This window comes from Equus caballus, chromosome 7, assembly GCF_041296265.1.
Source record: "Equus caballus isolate H_3958 breed thoroughbred chromosome 7, TB-T2T, whole genome shotgun sequence".
NCBI lineage: Eukaryota > Metazoa > Chordata > Mammalia > Perissodactyla > Equidae > Equus > Equus caballus.
The window spans coordinates 87,417,698-87,438,070 of NC_091690.1; the positions used below are offsets into that span (position 1 = coordinate 87,417,698).

General features: G+C 34.4%; 1 protein-coding gene across 20 annotated transcripts in view; it reads right to left on the bottom strand.

The window, feature by feature from the left end:
- The window catches only part of SOX6 (SRY-box transcription factor 6), a 570,771-nt gene that overhangs the window by 461,980 nt on the left and 88,418 nt on the right, over positions 1–20,373 (bottom strand). For all 20 annotated transcript variants that reach the window (XM_070274840.1, XM_070274842.1, XM_070274841.1 and 17 more), the window contains exon 2: positions 7,796–7,867. The gene's annotated coding sequence lies outside the window, so the exon portion shown is untranslated. The remainder of the gene's footprint in view (positions 1–7,795; positions 7,868–20,373) is intronic.

Consider the following 20,373-nt stretch of genomic DNA (forward strand, 5'->3'; position numbering starts at 1 on the left):
TAAAATTCCTACAGCTGTCCTTAAAACACATTGAACTGAAATCAATAAAACTGAAACAAATTAGGGGAAAAAACCTATAGAACTCCTTTTAAGTTACTAGTGTCTAATCCAAACAAGTATTTCCACATCTTAAAAGACAGTCCTGAAATCCATTTTGTGATTTTACAAAAATCTCCTATTTCATTCATCTCTTGTTTCACTAAATTGTCTCCCTTTTGTCTCCTCTTCTCAATTACAGTAGTGAAATTGGGGGGACAGATATTTCTTCTATTTGCTCAACCATATCTTCTCAAAAAGCTCCAGGCCCTCCAAGTTTTCTGATACTCAGCTCTCTTGTCTACACCACGTTTTTCATGCCTTATTTTTTCAACCTTCCCCCAGATATTGCCTTTCAGCTATGTGTTCCATGACTGCAAGTCCAGAGAAGAACTCCCTGTAACTAGCCACAAAATCAACAGTGGCTTCCCCACCCTGCCACTTTCAGGGACAAAGCCCAGAATGTTTCCATCCCTTAAAGCTGTCAGCCATTCACTGAGTGTGCACTGACTGCAATATCAGATATCAAATTATATGCAACCAATCTCACCTTAAAAAAAAAAACCCATTCTAGGGGGCTGGCCCCGTGGCCGAGTGGTTAAGTTCGCGCGCTCCGCTGCAGGCGGCCCAGTGTTTCGTTGGTTCGAATCCTGGGCGCGGACATGGCACTGCTCATCAGACCACGCTGAGGCAGCATCCCACATGCCACAACTAGAAGGACCCACAACAAAGAATATACAACTATGTACTGGGGGGCTTTGGGGAGAAAAAGGAAAAAATAAAATCTTAAAAAAAAAAAAAACCCATTCTAACTGTTGATGCTATATATATGTAATAATGGAAGAAAAATAATATTCACATGAGGAATAAGATCTGTCTTTCTTCTGTACTTTGTTCCATGAAACTCAGGTCATCAGTGAAAATAATTAAAACCAAGCCATAGGCTTGGTTACCAGCCTACCATAGCTTTAAGACAAAAAAGAACCTATACGCTGCCTAATGTAGGCTGTTATAGGGGTGCAGACTTGGATTCCATTAATACTATTGCTTGATTATCTACCACGCATGAGTCAAAAAGGTAAAATAATAATTTACTGTCAAACATACCTTTTTGTTGTACTTGCGTGTTCCAAAGGCATAAAAGAGCCCAAAGATGAAAGAGAACTAGAAAATCTGCTTTTATTAATGAATTCAATCATTTAAGTTTATATGAAACTGGGTGAGCTTAAAAGAAAGAAAGAGCTAACTCCAGTTCAGTTTGTATCCAAGGAAAACTCAACCCACATAAACTCTCCAGTAACATACCAAGTTTTAAGCCCTTGGGTTAGAGACTATCTTTTCTTCTCTTCTAAGCACTGTGCCAAGCCCTCAGTGCTAGGCAAACAATAATAATAACAAGCATTACATCATATTGACAAACTTCTGACTGATTAAACATTAAGGATAAGTCTCTTTTGCCCGTCATCTATGTAAGGTGATGCTTTGGAAATTAATCTTTTAATTTTTCAAAATTAATCTATTGAGAGAGAGAGAGACAGAGGTGGTAGGGAAGGGAGGGAGGAAAGTAGGGAGGAAGGGAAGGAGAGGAAGGAAGAGAACACAGAAAATGTTTTTATCTTTACTGGCAATATTTAACTCACATTTTGATGTTTGGAGCTAGCAAAATTAGGTAAAAAGATAAGCATTTATACCCACACTCCAAGAGAACATGAAATATGTACTTCAGGTAAAACTATATGCTGAGAGTGATGTGTAGGGACAAGAATACAACAAAAAGTACTAGATTTTGTTGATTATTCAAACAATCTATATAAACTGAATAATTACTAAAATATTTCTAAATCTTCAGTAAATCAATGACTTTACTTTTTCCTGAATTATAGACTATATTTCACATGCTATAGGTCATTATATTATAAAATAATGGCTGGCTGTGCATAATTAGTGCATTTTTTACACTCACTCACTTCCTTACGTTTGAGACCACCAGCCAGCTCAAATTATGACTTTATTTCCCCTTTTCTACATACATTTAATTCCTTTAAATATTAATGAAAGTTATGTAGGAATACTGGAAGATGATTAAGCCTATCTTCTTGGTTAAAAACAAGTTCAGAGAGCAGCTTTTTGGGGGAATATTCAAATTTATTAGCCACTCAGCAAACTGTACCCAAGCCCCCATATTGTTTCCAATCTCAAGTTAAGAAAAATTTTTCTCCACGGGCACTGAATATCTTTAACGTTGACTCTTGTGCTGCTCTACTCCACCTTCAAATGTAGCCAGTAAATTCAGCTTTACTACTGTACTATAAAAATGTGAAAGAACCATAATAGCATCTAAAAAAGAGCTGTTGGCACTATATTAGTTTAGAGAAAACCCTAAACTGAATGCTAATGCAAAATTTAATGGTAGTTTGCCTAGTTGCCAAAAGAGTTACAATAATTATTTTGCCATAATGTGTAAGTCAACTTGAAGGCATCTGAGAATTTTACTGTGTAGGATTCAGAATAAGTCCCCAAAGTGTCATTGGTCTCTTGGGTTTTTTCAATATAAATCAATCATCAACACACTACCTTCACTGTAACACTGTCCTCTGATTACAGGATTGCCTTATGAGTGGAGAAACATTATAAAGAGATCATTCTGCTTCGTTATAAGTCAGCTTCCTTGATTGGCATCCACCATGGATCTAACTCACACCAAATTCCACTTTACAGTGAATATTGCGATTGTGAAGTTCTGGTAAAACATTCAAACAGAATCAGTACAGTTTTACTTCCCTTTTCCTTTATACAACCAAATTTTTAGAGTTGAAAAGTAAACCAAGATCAAATTTAGACATGCGTGAAATTAGGAAAGATGAAACACTTCAGTGCCAAACAAAAGCCCTGATTTTAAGAGTAGGTTTTTGCCTTCCCTGAAATGCCTAGCTCAGGCAGTGTATTTTTATGCCTGCAGATATTGGCATGTTTCATATTTAAGATTATGACACACCAACTTATTTTGAAATTTTTTAAATCTTCCATTGCGCATGTTTCAAGTGCTTCATGACTATCACTGATAATTGAGCAATTAACTTGAAATTACCAAATGTGCTGTGATGGCACAATATGTAGTAAGCAACATGAAAGAATAAAGAACAGAGGAACTTAGTACAGTGAAAAAAAGTAATAAAGGGTAAAATAGGCCATAATACTAATAATAGTACTGAGTAAGTTTTAATGGTCCCAGGTCTCAGTGATTTAATGGTGCCAGTAAAATGGTTTAATGAAACAAGTCCAGAGTATTACAAACTTTTTAGAGCAGTTTGTTCTTGTGCGACAAAAAGGAAGCTTCTTTCTAACTGGTCTTGTGTAATATTCAGGGATTGGTCCAAAAAGTAAGTGTGGGAGTTTTATTAGACAACAAGCACAAAACAATTAGGTTAAAAATCCTGACTGGTAGATTCTTAAGAAATACAAGCTTGCAAAAAATAGAGGTAAGGTCTTCCTTTAAGTGTGAGACAGCCAAAGCAAAAACTCTAGAGCTAAACACGACCTCAAGAAGTCCTCAAGCTATCATGAAGATATTTGCAAATCAAAAATTAAGATACATGCCTTGACATCAAGAGGGAAAGCTGAAACAGCTGTACTAGAAAAACCAGAATGCCTCTTCAATGTCCATCTCATCAAGGCCTCTAACACTGGGCTTTTCTGGCTAAAACCATAGTGTGACTCTGAAGAGTAGCCTTTTAGTGCTTAAATATAGACAGTGAAGCAAATTCCATAAACCTAAATCCTACTTATTTCATCTTAAAGGTTTGCAGGAAAAACCAACAATTTAGAAAGTCAGAAAGGGAAAAGAGATTCAAACTACAGCAAATAAAGGACACTATTAAAAACATTTTTTTCTCAAAATTCCACCAATATTGCTCCAAAACACCACTAGGATATTAAAAATAGGCCAGGCTGTCCTTTCAGGTATAAATTAGAAACAGAAAGTGGAAAGAGCAGATAGAACAAGTATCTAAGGGCACTAGTATGTAAAACTTAAAAGCTTAAAACGTAATGGATATACACATTCAGATTAGCAAACTGCTTTCAATTAAAGTAGATTTCTGGCCACAGTTCACAAATGTATAGTAGCTGTGTGTATTAATGTAGATACTTCAAATGTCAGTATATCTCTAATTAACATGAGCACACAACTGTAAAACTGAGAAGGCACAATTTTAAATTCCTTACATTCCCAGCATTAATGCTTTCATGGGCAGCTCCCGTTGTCATGGAAAATGGCATTCAAGCCCTATTTGTGGATTTTCACAGCTCATCTTTTTTATTTACCTGCTCTATGTCAAGATTAGTCTGGAATAATATTTTTTAAAGATAATGCACTTAGATCTACTTGTCCTTAAAATCACAGATGTTCTTGCCGAGGGAGCTTTGGTCTGGGCTATGCTCAGTTTGAAACAGATTTCTTTCCATTTTGAAATACCACAAAGAGATGAATTTGTGATTCTTTTTGTTTGTTTCCTAAAAATCTACACAATTCAAAAAATTTCAGCTGAAGCATGACATGTGGCAGTTTGGAATAAGGAAATGAGAGGTGTCAGGGAGGAGGAAATGATCCAGGAACAAGAGGAAATGAAGTGGTAGAAGGCTCTCTACAATCTCCTTTCTGACTGACCATACCTCAACTTTTTGAAAATATTTGTACAGCAACCAAATGGAGACTAAGCTAGTGATCAAAAACAACAAAAGAAAGGGCTAAACTTCTGAGAAAGGACAGCTTAGTACTATTACAGAATGAGCACTGAATTTATACCATGGATCTTTAAGTTGGAATCCTGCTACTCTGCAAAGATGAGGATAATTCCTACTCGTCTTACAGTTTTTACAAAATTCAGCCAATTTAATGTCTGCAAAAGTAAGTGTTATATCAAATTAAGATATTGTTATTATTATTGCCCAAGCATGGGACTAAGCAACAATTACTTTTTGTACCAGACAATAAAATACTTTTGTACCTTTTCAAGTAAAAGATTGCTATTAGAGACCATGAAGAGAGACAGAATTTTATAAAAAGGAATTCATTATCAAATTACTAAAGAGGCTTGGGTAATCTGAAAAAGCAGGGTGTCTAACAATTCATTTCTGTTTTGTTTTAACCAATCATTTATTGCCCTGGTAAAATTGAATGGTCAGAATGACATAATTATCTTTTAATTAGAGATAAAAAATGAAACATGGGATATTAGCATGCAAAACAGTCTTCTTATACAACGCCTACTTTGGGAAAGAAAAGGGTAGTTTTATTTTTTAAAGAGAAAAAAGAAAACTAGAACAAAACGCTTTCAGCTTCTGAAACAATAAGCATTTTCCTTCACAGTGTTTTCCTCTTCTGACCTAGGTAGTAGATGTGAGTAGGTAAGATTCCAATCAGTTCTCACACACCCTTGGTGTGGCCCATTCATTATGGATGTGCAAAACAATATCCCACCTTCCTTATCTCACAGACTGGCTTCTGCACACCTTATTGAGAGACCTTCCATGGCCATGAGGTATAACTTTCTGCCTGAGATCATGTAGCAAATAAGCAGTCCCAGGACATGGAAATTAAAGTTCCTAAAAGAAGCCATTGTCACTGATGCCATTTGCTTGTTCTTAGACCAGACTACGTAAATATTTCTATTGTTTTAGCTGTCTCATCATTCAGTGTCAGTCGTGGACAGTTTCCACAATAATTGAAAGAATGGGAATTCAAGCATTCTGGATGCCATGTTAATTTTATCTGACTTATCTTAGTCATAGTATCCTCCCAGATTTCTTTAATAAGAAAGTTCCACAGTTAGGAGTAGGCTCTAACAAAGTTTGAGACCACTGACCAAAGGAACAACAAGGTCCATGCCCTAAACTAGCATATGGAAATTCTCAAAACTGGAAAACAATTACTTTAGGCCTGTATGATTAGCACGACTTCTACCTAAGTGATCAGACAAAAATCTCACTAAAAGATTTTTGGTTTTTTTTTAAGTTGAACTCCAGAAATAACCATATGAAAACTATCCACAGTGCCCCTTCTATTTTTAGCCTCTCTCTTTGTTAGACGAAAAGAAAAATCTCAGCTAACTGGATCACCTCCATTCAAAGCTAATTTATGTATGTCTGGTTGGGTGAGGGGAGGCAGGGAAAGAAGTGAAGAATTCAGGAAAGAGAGCCTTTGGGTGATGAGAAATATGAACTACATTTTAAAGAAAGCCATCTTGGTTGAAATACCAGTAATTATCTTATGTTTCTCACTTTAAAAATTTAATCATCCTAAAAACTTACTAACGGAAATGATTGAACGATGTGAGAGAAGAGAGAAAGGAGGTAAAAGAAAGGATAAACTATCAAAGATAAGATTTGGACAGCTCAAAATTATTTCCCTTCACTCAGATTTCTAACAGAAAAAGCTCAGCTCCTTGGAATCATCCTTTTTCTTAATAGCCCTTCAAAGATATTTTACATTTCTTTCTCCATCTTCTTTGCCTCCTAATCATCATTATGATACCTTGCACAAATTAAAAGCTTATATTTAATCCAAATGAACCATGCAGTTTAATATTTTTGTGTTTTAGCTAAGAATTAAGTTTTCAAATAATAAAACATGAATTGATAGTCTCATAAAAATAACTTCATTCTTAAAGCATTAAAAACATACAAAATGTATTAAACTACATTAAACATTCACATATATTTTGTTTAAGTTGGTTCAAAATGTCTGCCCCAATCAATGCTACTTCTAAAAGAAAGGTAAAGCTCATTTTAAATACATTTCACTACTCTCTGCTTAAATACTGAATCACTTAAACTGTAATTTATAACATTACTTTTTTCAAATACTTTCCTGTAAGTACATTTTCTAAAACTCCTTTATGGGAGTACACTAACAGAGGAAAAGTTTCCTATGTCTTCATTGTTATCAAATGTGAAAGAGACCCTTAAATGCCAATGGTTTACAACAATGTCAACATATAAATATATTTTAAACTCAAGTTACTTAAACGTGGTCTTATGTACGTACATTTTTAATAACTGCGACATACTCTAAACTATTTCTATATTAATAAACATATATCAATTTAAAGTACTTTAATTGATCATTAAAGTTTACTCATTTTTCTTGACATTTACCTTCATTCCTGAGAAAAAGTATCTTTATTCTCCAAAATACCATTTAAAATATAGTAGTGTTTTAGGGATGGTGAAGAAGGCAGGAACATTTCCATTTTAATATACATTCTACATTCATTAAATGAGACTTTGGTTCCTTAGTATATAATCTCCTCATGTACTGACAGCTCTTTGAATTCTATATCATCTCACATCTTTTCTCTGAGCACAGGCCCATAGCACTTTTCAAGCCCAGACAACCAGAAGATTGGAAGAAGTTATCAGGGTAAATTATTCATGTCTATACAGACTAGCCACTTTAGGGTAATCCTACAATTGAGCCCCATCTTCAAAAAGTAAGATATTTATCCTTCTGCTAATTGTAATGGGCCCTGCCATTGTGTTATTTCATAGGAAATCACAACAAACTGAGGCTTTTTTCACCAGCTGATATTTTTTCTATACTCCTCTTAAGAAAATACTTGAAAAACTGGCATTAATAATACTTTTTAAATACTTACCAAAAAACTAATAAAAATTCACACAAAAGAAGTTAAGAACATGTTTACAAACTGTAACTGTTCCATTACACAATGAGAAGAGTAATAAATAAACCAATACTTACAAATATGCACAGAAAATCAGCCCCAGCACCCAGAAATCACTGGTAAATTGCCTTTGAATTCATGAAAATGACCTGAAAATTTAGACAGAAAATGACATGAAAAGGATGAGTAAATTGTATTTATATGCATTATTTAAAAAGTATATATTTTGGCTACAAATTACACTATTTTTAACTCAGGCAGTTGTCCCCATCTCCTCTAACAACTTTTTCCAAGATGATAATAACAAAAAAAACAATTATTTCATTGTTCTAAGAATACAACATCTCCATCCATTATAGCTTTTTAAAAAAATTGTCAGTAATACAGTAGGTATTTAAAAGTATGAATAAGGAAAAACAAAGGGAGAAATTTTTTTAAGGGAATAAAGGTTTACAAGTTACATTTGAAAAACATGTTTAATTTATGTCTACAAGTTAAAATGAATTCACTTCATAGAAAATATCTTGGATGTGTCCAACAGGAAAACCTTGTAGGTAGAATAAATGTGAAAGGATGCAGTTTTTGTTCTACCTAAGGTGTGGAACCCATTTAGATGCTTAGGCTATATACAGTGCATTCTGTATGAGCCCCAATTCAACCCAAAATTCTTTTGCTTGCACACACTTTAGTTCTGGCTGAAGAGGTAACAGATGCAACTCAAATACACAGAGCTAGCCTTGTAAAAAGTTTTAACTAGCACAATGAGTCACTTTATGCCTCTAAATATCTATGGTTTCCTCTCTCCAGAACCCCCATGCATTAGAAGGTAGTTTGGTAGTTTATTTTTATTGTTTGGTCTAAATACAGCACATTTTCAGTTTCATGAAAACAAAGAAACTTTGTTGCAAAGGCTGTATTCTTTCCAAAATGTGAGGATGGCTATGAGTAGTGTTCAACTGAAAATAATAATGAAGCTTGGGTTTCTAATTTAGGTCAGAAACTTTCCTAGACTCTAGGGATTGGTTTGATTCAATCCGCATTTTTTAAACATACCTTGTAAAAATCTAGGTTAGTTAACTAACCTAGTTAGCCAGCTAACTAGGTTTAAATAAAATTCCTTCTGAAAAAAAAATGGCTCGATCAACATCATTTGTAGGAACCTCTCCTCCCAATGTTGCATTTATAGCTCAAACGGCCATAATATCTTAGATATCAGCATCTGAAATTGTTAAGATATGAAATAAATATCTAACTCAGCTCCTATAATATGCTTTTGCCTAAGTGACCCAGGTAATTTATTCTATTTTCTAGTCAGGATTGATAGATAATAAAGTCCTGGGCATTTGGACAGCTTTAAGTATCAATGGCCAGTATATCCATTAGGTTTCTTCACCAGACCCCCTTCTCTTTGTAGGGAATGGTGCCTCAGGCCTTCCTCAATCCATTTTCACCAGTTTCCAGCAACTTGTAATGCCTACTTCCATGGATGTGAGATATACAGGAGAGTCAGGCTAGGGAAAGGAAGGGCTGTCATTTCATTTTGGTATTACACCCCTCTCCTCCTCATGGCCTTCTGATGTTTCTTGATCCAGGAGAGCAATTTTATCTGGGATACCACACAAGCCTATGTGGACACATTCAGTGTACTATTCAAGGCCAGCAAAGAATCCTGGTTCTAATACAAACTATTCTCACATCTTATCCTACCTTGAATTATAAATTATAATTTTGAAGTTGTCCACAAAATACATCTATATCAAAATGCTATATATCCAAAAGCCTAAACTCTGGAAGAATCCAAAAGGGTTTTTAAGTACTTAGAAATCTTTTAAATAATCACACTTTGTCTTTCTAGCAACTATTCTTTTAAAAGCATGAACTAGAGTTATGTAATATACATGATACGTCTCATTCCACCATTTGCATTTAAATGATGGGGGATAAAATAAAATGCAACCAGAAAATATTGTGGCTGACCCAGATCTCATTTTTTCAATGACTGGACTCTTTAGGAGTTAAGATCTCTAACTCTGGAAATATTTTAAATTTGGAACAAGTTAGATTCCAGACTTTCAGGGCAAATTATATTTTAATACACATCAATATGAAGTCAATAAATCTCATTTGTCCTATCAACGTAGTCTTGCTACATATGTTAAAAGCAACCCTGAGGGGCTGGCCCCGTGGCCGAGTGGTTAAGTTCGCGCGCTCCACTGCAGGCGGCCCAGTGTTTCGTTGGTTCGAATCCTGGGCGCGGACATGGCACTGCTCATCAGACCACGCTGAGGCAGCATCCCACATGCCACAACTAGAAGGACCCACAACGAAGAATATACAACTATGTACTGGGGGGCTTTGGGGAGAAAAAGGAAAAATAAAATCTTTAAAAAAAAAAAAAAAGCAACTCTGAATCTCATTATCAACTGATTTACACTATTTGTGAATTTTGAAGCAAACAATTAAAAAAACTATAAACTTCTAAAATCACAGAGTTCATTATTATAAAAAAAGAAAAAAAGATTTTAATGCATACTTCCTTCTACATAGAATTTAGGAATAAACAAGCAGCATTTTATGATGGGCAAAGAGTTAAGAATTAACTCACAAGAGTTAACACCAACTTGAAGTAAGCTACTTCTTTAAGAACTAGTTAAATTTAAGCAGAAGAATACATTTCCAAAATAAAAGAGGTTATTTTGGTCCTGAGGGCAGCACAAAAGTAAAAAGATACAGAAGGAAATGCCAGAGTAAATAACCACCTGTTCTGGAAAATCACAATCTTTTTAGTAAAATGAATCCTCAGAACACCCAATCACAGGGATTGTTGCATTCCTGTTGGCTCATTCATTCATTCAGCAAGTAGTGACCATGCGTTAGAGATTGCCCTGGCCAGTACGAAAGTGAAAATTTTAAAAAATAAAATAAATCATTATATTGTACCCCTAAAAGTAACACAATGCTATATGTCAATTATATCTCAATTTAAAAATAAATTTAAAAAACAAATATGGTCTTTCTCCTCAAGGTTTTTTCAAACAAGCAATAATCCAACCTGGGCCACAGGCTATTACATCTGACCATGGTGGTGACATGCTCCATTTTATTGGGTTGTCAAGTGTTTTGCACATCCTTTATTTAATACATAAGAAGTGAATTGCTACAGATAGTTCAATATAAAGATGCACAAAGATATAAAGAGGAAGTCTACAAATGAAGAAATATAAATGTCCAATAACATGAAAGTATGTATAATCTCACTAATAATCAAAAAAATTAAATATTTTCACATACAATACTGGCGAAATATTTTGTAAACTGTACACAAACTAGTATTGGTGAGGGTGTGGGAAAATAAACACTTTCATGTACCATTGATGGGATTATAAATTGGATTCAACTTTTCTGAATGGTAATTTGACAGTAAGTACTAAAATTTTTAACGCTGATATCCTCTGAGTTTGCAATCTACTTCCAAAAATTATCCTAAGGAACTAATCACAAAAATGTTAAACTATATATACATGTAATATGTATGTTCATTATAGCATTTTTATAACAGCCAAAAATTGGAAATAACCTACTAACTGGGTAAGTAAATTATGGTACATACCTATAACACTACTCTTTAAACGTTAAAAATTATAATATAAATCTATATTTATGGACATAAAGATGGCCACAATATATTGTTGAATTTAAAAATACAAGATATATAATAAGAACCAATCAATTTACAGAAAATTAAATGTGTATATACACACACAGAAGTTTCACAAAATGAAGTACAATTTAACAAAAACATTAACACTGAATGAGATAAGGCTTATTTTTACCTTGTTATTCTTATGAGTTGGTGTTATTTAGATTTTTTATTTTTATTTATTTTTTATTTATACTTACCATATCTAATTTGATCCCAAAATAAAGCTATTTCTAAAATTTAGTATATCACTTACATATTCAAAAGTAGGCACCCAAATCCAGGCTTACTACTAATCTAGCAGCAAAAGCTAAAACTTAATATTAATTACAAAAAGAAAAACCTCTGAATTACGAGGCAATTTCAAACAAGTATCCTGACATCAAATGAAGAAACCATAAACATTTTCAAAAAAGCGTGTCCCACTCTACCAAAAATAGGTAATAGATCAAAGGTAAACAGCAAATAAAAACACTACTACCTCCCTGTATAATTACACTTTAAAAGCTTACAAGCTAAATTTTTAAATCCTGCTTAAAAGCTGTCTCTAAGCCACACCCATTTCTTTTTTTATCCTTGTCCTTTTATTATTATTATTTGATTTAGCAAGAAGGTTCAGGCATTAAATGGGTGGTTGGATTAAATGACCTTTCAACTCCTGAGAGTCAATGATTCCAAAGTATTTTTTAAGGTACTGAAGCGCTTCCAAAAACACCTGTAACCAAATTTTGCCCAACTTTACACTAAATTATAGCATCACATATTTAAAACTCAAGTCAAGGATTAAATAACTTTTTTAACTTATTGATGCACTGAGTTAATAATGTCATACATAATGAGCCACTGACTTAACTGCCTTTTAAGCATTTATTTTCTCAACTAACTTTTGGAAAGATATCAATGCCTGGTCTTTTATACACCAAAATCAAAATCAGAGAGACATTAAAAAATATCCTGTATACAAATTCAAATGGGTTTTCCTAGAGATATGATTTTGCATTAAAACTGCAATTCTCCCCAAAGCTGCATCAATTTAAGAAAAACGCAAAATCCTCTTTACTATTATCACTTCTGCTGTTTATAGCATTACTAGGCTAAAGCCATGTTTCTTGAACTCCATAATCCTTAGCTTTCCTTTTCTTCTTAATAATTATACTAAATTATGTAGGATTTGAAGAAACTATAAAAAAATGAAATGTGAGATTCATCTTTCAAAGGAACTGATACCAAGCTAATGCCCAATTTTTTTGATGCAATTGCCAATAATTAATAACATCACAATAGTGAATGGAAAAATGAGGGTTTAGTTACTGATATTTATACCCTATAAGGCAAAAGTAAAAGTATTTCAGGTTTTTCAAGGAAGACAAGATGCTACCTAGTCCAACACTCTGCTTTTCTGGAACAAGAACCTATTTCCTCAAAGAAATAGGAATTTCCCCTATTCTTAAAGATCTCAAAAGATAGTTATTACTGAAGTCTACTCTTAGTAGCCTATTTATGTATTTTATGCTGCTCAACCTACATCTTTAATACAATTTCAGTATTGAGAGCCACAATTTAGAAGCGACATTGACAAGCATTCAGAGGAAAATGGGTAAAACATCTTATAGGAACCACGTTACATTAGAATGGTTGCATGTTCTAGATGGTTAGTTGGAACGAACTCTGGAGATCATATAGTCCAGTGGTCCTCAAACTCTATGGTGTCAGGACTACTTTACATTTCTAAAAATTATTCAGATTCCCAAAGAGCTGTTGTTACATTTATCAATATTTATTATATTAGAAACTAAAGCTGAGAAAAAAATGTAAACAGTTATTAATTTATTTACAATAAAATAAATGACTAAATAATAATAATCATGATGAACCCATTACATGGTAACATAAATAACATACTTTAAAAATATAAGCATATTTTCCAAAACAAAAAAATTAGAAGACTAGCGTTGTTTCGCATTTTTGTAAACCTCTTAAATGCCTGGTTTAATCAAAGACAACTGGATTCTCATGGGTGCTACTGCATTCAATCTGTTGTGACATGTTGGTTTGGCGGAAGTGTATGAAAAATATCCGTTTTCACAAAGACATGAAGTTGAAAATAGGCGGAGTGTTTTAATAGCCTTTCCAGATCATTGTAGCTATTCTTCTTTGATACTTGACAAGTATATAATAGTTTCTCAAAGGTTACTTCCAATATGGAATCCAAAACCTGAATATCAATGAACATTTTTTATTCTGTTACTTTAAAACCCACTGGTCTTTAAATGTATCTTCTACCCATGCATGATTTTATAACATCATTCATTGGTTCATTGGGAAAATATTGGTTCACTGATTTGTGTAGATCTTCTAAACATATGTCATTCAGATCTTGATATATTTCATTATTTAATATTTTTTAAAATAATATTTGTTAATATCACTACCTATCTTATCAGCAAAGTTTTTAAGTATTGGGAAGCCATCAAGCTCACGGTGGTGGATATGTTTTCCAAACAACTAATTTTCTCCTGAAAGCTCAAATTTTATTATTGACAACAAACAGTCTCAGTTGCTTTTCTTAAAATGGCAGTCTCACTTTGCTCATTTTTGAGAATATGTCTGCCAAGCATCCAAGTGTGAATAACCATTGTGTGTCTATTAGTCATTCTTTCAAGTAAAAATTATGCTCTATGAAAAAGCAGTTAGTTCACCTTGCAATTCAGTCACACAAGTGATTTTCCTCAAGATCATCATCATACTTGGGTATGTAGCATAAGTGCTTTATGCATACTTCCCATTTCATCACAGAGTATTAAAAAATGTACTTAAGGGTCAAGAATTAACAAAATCAACAATTTTTACCACTTCATGTACAACATTCTTAAGCAAAACTGGGTTTTTTTTTTCTGTGAGTGGTAATGATTAAAAGAAAAATCATTGACTACTATCATAATTTGGTGCCAGCAGTTTTGCCCAAAATTGCTTTGCATGCTCAGTGTAAATGTCAACATAGTGAAAAAGGCAAATGGCATCTTAGCATTATGATGAAAATAGTTTTGACTTTTCAGACACCTTGAAAGGGTCTCAAGGATCCCCATGTGTCCACAGACCACATTTTGATAACTGCTTATCTACTCTGATAATCCATTTTGCAGCTAAGGAACTGTCTAGGTCAATATTTTCAAGCCATTAAAGCAGAGGTAACATCTAGCACAGTGAATGTAATACGGCAAATACTGACTGAAAGTTAGTTTTTCTTTCTTCTTTGCAAAAAAAAAAAGAACAATATTAGTGGGTGGGAATTACAAGGTGATGGATTTCAGCTCAGTCCAAACAAATCTTTAAATTTGGGATAAGTTGCCTCACAAAATAGAGATCTGTTGCTGGAGTTGTCAAAGTTAAGGCTGGATGACTCTGCCAGGGATGTTGTAGAAAGAACTTTCTTACACTGAATTGAAAGTTGTGCCAAAACTTAGCTGATTATATAATCACCTAAAAAGCTTTTACAAAATTTGAATTTCTGGGCCTCACTCCAAGCATACTAAACCAGAATCTCCCTGAGTGGGCCAGGAGTTTCTATCTTTTAAAAGCTCCACAGGTGATTGGTAAAGCCGGCTTGGCCGTAGACAGTGTTCAAGAACTGCTATATCAGTTCTCTTCTAAGCTCCCTATCACTCTAAGATTCTACAATTTTTGTTTTTTATCCATACTCACTGGAAAGTATTCCCTTACACTTAATGTAACATTTCCTAGGCCTACTTTAACACATTATAGATGGTCAGGATCAAGGTATTTCTGGGTCAGATGAGGAGGAATAAATGTTGCGTATTTCCTGGGCCAACCAGTTCACCTCTGCCAACACGTGTAGCAAAAGAGTAAATCAGAGACAGAACTGCCTAAGTCTGACACATTTTCACAACTGCCAACACTTTACTGCTCTCCTGAAATAATTCAAGATCTATCTGTGAACAAGGATGGTCAGTATAAAAATAGTGTCTACATGAAAAATGAATGAGATTATTTAGAAGACAGCATGTCTTCGACTTTACAAAGGCAGCTTATTCCTATGAACCAAGACCAAAATACAGACCACAAACTTCCAAAACTCTTTTTACAGAATTACTGTGTGATTTAATCCCTAAAACTCTTGCATTTTGAGGTCTTAACTACAGAAAAATTCCAAATACTTCATAAACACAACATAAAGCAGCAAGGCCACTTGACCAGAATCAAACAAAAATTTGGCAGGTCAACAAGAAATTTGGAATATATATATATATATAAATATTCCAAATATTTTTATATATATATTGGAATATATATATATATATTCCAAAATATATATATATTCCAAAATATATATAGTTTTTTTTTCGATGAGGAAGATTGCCCTGAGCTAACATCTTTTGCCAATCTTCCTCTTTTTTTTTCTCCCCAAAGCCCCAGTACATAGTTGTAAATCCTAGTTCGAAGTCTTTCTAGTTCCTCTATGTGGGACGCCGCCACAGCATGGCTTGATGAGTGGCGTGTAGGTCCATGTCCAGGATCCGAACTAGCAAACCCTGGGCCACTGAAGCAGAGCACATGAACTTAACCATTACACCACCAGGCCGGCCCCTGGAATATGTTTTTTAACTTCTCACTCAATAAACTTGTTCCCTTTTATCTCTTCCTTCGTGTCCCCTGCTTTTCTTAGCAAAATATTCTTCTTTGAAATAACACCTCTTATTGTGGTTTTCATATCTATTTTTTTCTTGCTCCATGTCTGATTTCAGACATATATGGTATCACCTTAATAACAAAAGTCAGAGAAGGTCTTGTGTGATTAGGACTGTAGAAAAAAGTGATTATCAGAAAATAATCCTCAGTCTCCCTATATCAGAACCACCTGGGGTGCTTATTAAAATAAATTTTTAGGGGCTGGCCTGGTGGTGCAGCAGTTAAGTTTGCACATTGCACTTCAGTGGCCAGGGGTTCACAGGTTCAGATCCCAGGTACAGACATGGCACGACTTGGCAAGCCATGCTGTGGCAGGCGTCCCATATATAAAGTGAAGGAAGATGGACACAGATGTTAGCTCAGGGCCAGTCTTCCTCAGCAAAAAAAAAAGAAGAAAGAGGAGATTGGCAGATATTAGCTCAGGGCTAATCTTCCTCAAATAAATAAATAAACAGATAGATAAATAAATAAAATTTTTAAAAAGACTGTTGGGCCCTACGCGGACCTATTGATGCTGCAATTTTTAGAGGATGGCCTAGGAATCTATTTTAAAGCATAGCCCCCAGGTAATTCCTATGTACACTAAAATTTAATTGCTGGGCCAAAAGGTAACTGTGTTAAATATCAGTAAGCTCACAAAAACTTTTGTAAATAAACAAAAATTTTGTAACTCTACAAAATGTTTTATCTTACTGAAAAGATCAACAATAATTTTGGAGTTGCTATTTTTTAAAATGAAATAAAATATTTTCTCAAATGTAAGCGGAATTAGAAACTACACATGGAATTTAACTTAAAAATTGTCTTAGTTATTGCAGGGTGGTAGCGTTTCTTTTTTTTTAATTTGAGAACAATCCAAGCAATTCTCTGGCAACTCAACTGACATTTCTGAGAGCCCACAGGATGCATAGCATGAATTGGGATCTCTGGGGCTACAGAACAGTAAATCTCAATCCCAAATCTCCAGCAACTGACAATTTGGATTCATTGTAAGATAAATATTATAGTTAAAATAGTCTCAACATTTGCAGTGCATTATCATACCCAGAAAGATGAGCAGATTCCATCCCTGCTGAGTTTTCTCTCATTGAGTCCTGTTCATAAAATAAAGTGGCCGAACATTTAAAAAGCAATCATTTAACAAAAACCTGCAAATAAGTACTAATTTTTTAAGCCCATAAATCTTTTAAATCAGGCTACTATTTTCTATCAGGTAAATTGATAGACAAATGAGGCAGGGCTGGTCTTTGTACTTGTTCTAGGTAGTTAAGTCAAGACAAATTTAAAGACATCTAAAGAGGGCCCATTTTGATACTCATTTTTAAGAAACTCCTCTTGTTACCACTCTCAGTACCACTCCCTCTTAACCACAAATAATGACTTCAGTAATGGAGCTCTGTAATTTAAAGTATCAGGCAAATAACACCAAGTTACTTAGATGAGTTGACACCGCCTGTTGTGCAAATATGTACTTAGGATGAGATTATAAAAATAACAGCTGCAGTACCAACTGGATTCAGACCAGAACAATTTATGTGAATGCAGAGAGTCAACAAGGTCTGAACTTGCTACATAGCATGTATGTAGCACTTCATAGTTTTTAAGCATTTCTCACCTCGTGATAGAAATTGAAAGGGGGAGAGATGCTAAAAGAAGAAGAGACAAATAAAGACTTGGTGACTACGAGCTAATTATCTAAGAGTCCTAATTTCTGTAGTAAATCACAGTTACTCATCATTTACTGAGTGTTTGCTCCGTGCCAGGCACTGTTTTAAGCACTGGAAAAACAAAAATGAATGAAGTAGAGTTGGCAACTTCAGGGAGTTCACGGTCTAGTAAAGGAGACAAATAATTACAGCTTTGGGTGAAATACATTAGGTGAAGAAAACAGATTATAATAAGTATAATCTCATTTTCTGAAATAAAGAATATGCATAGACAACAGGGACATTACCATTTACCTCCCAAGATTTTTGTGAGGATTAGGGATACGAAAATGCTTCCTAGACAGGATATGACTTCTAAAAATATATTTCCCTTTTTGCTTTTTCCCTGAGATTCTGTTTAAATGTGCCCAAGTCACAACTTATACAGATGACCTGGTGGCTAATATAACCACCCACTTTTTAAAGAAGAATGCCTTAAGGGTACATGACCACAGAGCTGTGTTCTTGGCAGTGTTCCCCCATCATCACACTCAATAGCTACACACTGAATATCCACAGGGAGCTCAGTCATACACTATGCATTAGTCCTTCCCAGACCTAATTAGGTTTTTTGCCCACTCTCAAAAACACAGAAATAAATGAAGAGAATCATGTAGAGAGATCCTGCTTATCCTTTTACTGTATATTCTTCATAACAATTTAAAGATTTCACGGTAAATTCCAGACAAGATCTAGCCTGGCATCTCTCAGAGATTGTCTCACTTCCTAAGTGAAAAATATCAGGGACACCCAGATGAGATGTGCCCAAGTTTACAGACAAGGAAACAGACACACAACTCACTTAGGACAACATGACAAAGTGGTGATGACAGAGTTTTCATTTTAAGTCAGAGTTTCCAATTACTGGGCTTATGTCCATTCTATGAGGAACATAAATGTCTCCCGTTACTTCATCTGTAAAATGGGATATTTAGCATTCACTTTTCCCATAATACGTCAGTTTCACTACTTTGCTCTCCCACTTAATTCATTTGACAAGAGATACTTTGTAAAATGGAAAGGGGTTAAATTAAAGGATTTTAAAATACATTTCACCAGCGCCAGCACCTTCCCATCTGCCTCAACTCCAATCAACCAAAATTCCTATATCTTCTTGTCCTGGAATTTTCCTAATTTCACTTGCTTTTTCTAATCCACAATGAGACTGATGGAACAGTGTGTGTGTGTGTGTGTGTGTGTGTGTGTGTGTGTAGATTTACACAGAAAAAATATCCTGCTACACTCTACATAATTCTCATTTTCCTACATTACTGCTCTCATGCCAACACTGGGACAAAAACCACTGCCTTTTTTTAATGTGAGGAGATGGAAGAAATGCACAGAGTTCTCCAATACTCAAATCCCAGCCCTAAATTTCATCCACATTAACCCCATTTCTGCAGAATTTACAATTAAAAAAAAGACAACTAGACATTATTAAGCAAATTCTACAGGCCAACCATTGTTCAGTCGATATTTATTTTCTCATTAAATCCTCACAATTACTTTGTGATAGGATTAAGATCCTCATTTTATAAATGAAAAAACTGAAATTCAATGGGATTAAATATTCACAAAAGTAATAAGTGGCAGGGTTGGCACTCAAATTAACAATCTCTGGTTTCAACGTTAGTACACTTTCATTTAAGTAGCATTCCTTAATATTCTGATCCTAGCCCTTTCAAAACCTATTGGTTCTGATGCTACAAGAGCTTCTTTTAAGAGATTCTAAATCTCACCCCTTCTATACACTGACCCTACCCCTGCCCTTCAGCTTCAGCAGCTCTCTAGGACAGGCACTATGCCAAGTCCACACATCCGCCTATAATTCAAAGCCTCCTTCTGGCATCTTCCATCTCAGAGTAGATTCCCAGAACAATTTTACTGGACAGAGGGGTCTTTCCTCTAAAAAAAAAAAAAAGAAAATATTTACCATGTATATCACATACACAATCTGGAAATTTACAAAACTTACAGAGAAATATCCTAAGGTCAAGGCTGTTATCTTATGCATTAAATAAAAAATTTAAATTTGAGGTGATTTCAAAAAGTAAATATACAAGTTTAATTTCTTTCCAAGAATAAAATACAGTCATGCACAGCATAACAACATTTCAGTCAACAATGGACCACATATACAACGGTGGTCCCAAAAAATTAGTACCATATATAGCATAGGTGTGTAGTAGGCTATACCTTCTAGGTTTGTGTAGGTACACTCTATGATGTTCGCACATCAGTGAAGTCACCTAACACATTTCTCAGAACGTATCCCTGTTGTTAAGCGATGCATGACTGTAATCTAAATAAATTTTAGGTTTAAAATATATAATGTAAATATTACAAAAATATAAAAATTAAAACATATGTTATTGGCACAGGAATAATAGGCAGATCAATGAACAACAGAAAACCTGAAAATAGATGACAGTTTATAGAAGAATTTAGTATAGACATAAGTGACACTTCAAGTCAGTGGAGAAACGATAAACTATTCCACAAATAATGCTGGAAATGGGTAGACATCTGGAAAAAAAAAATA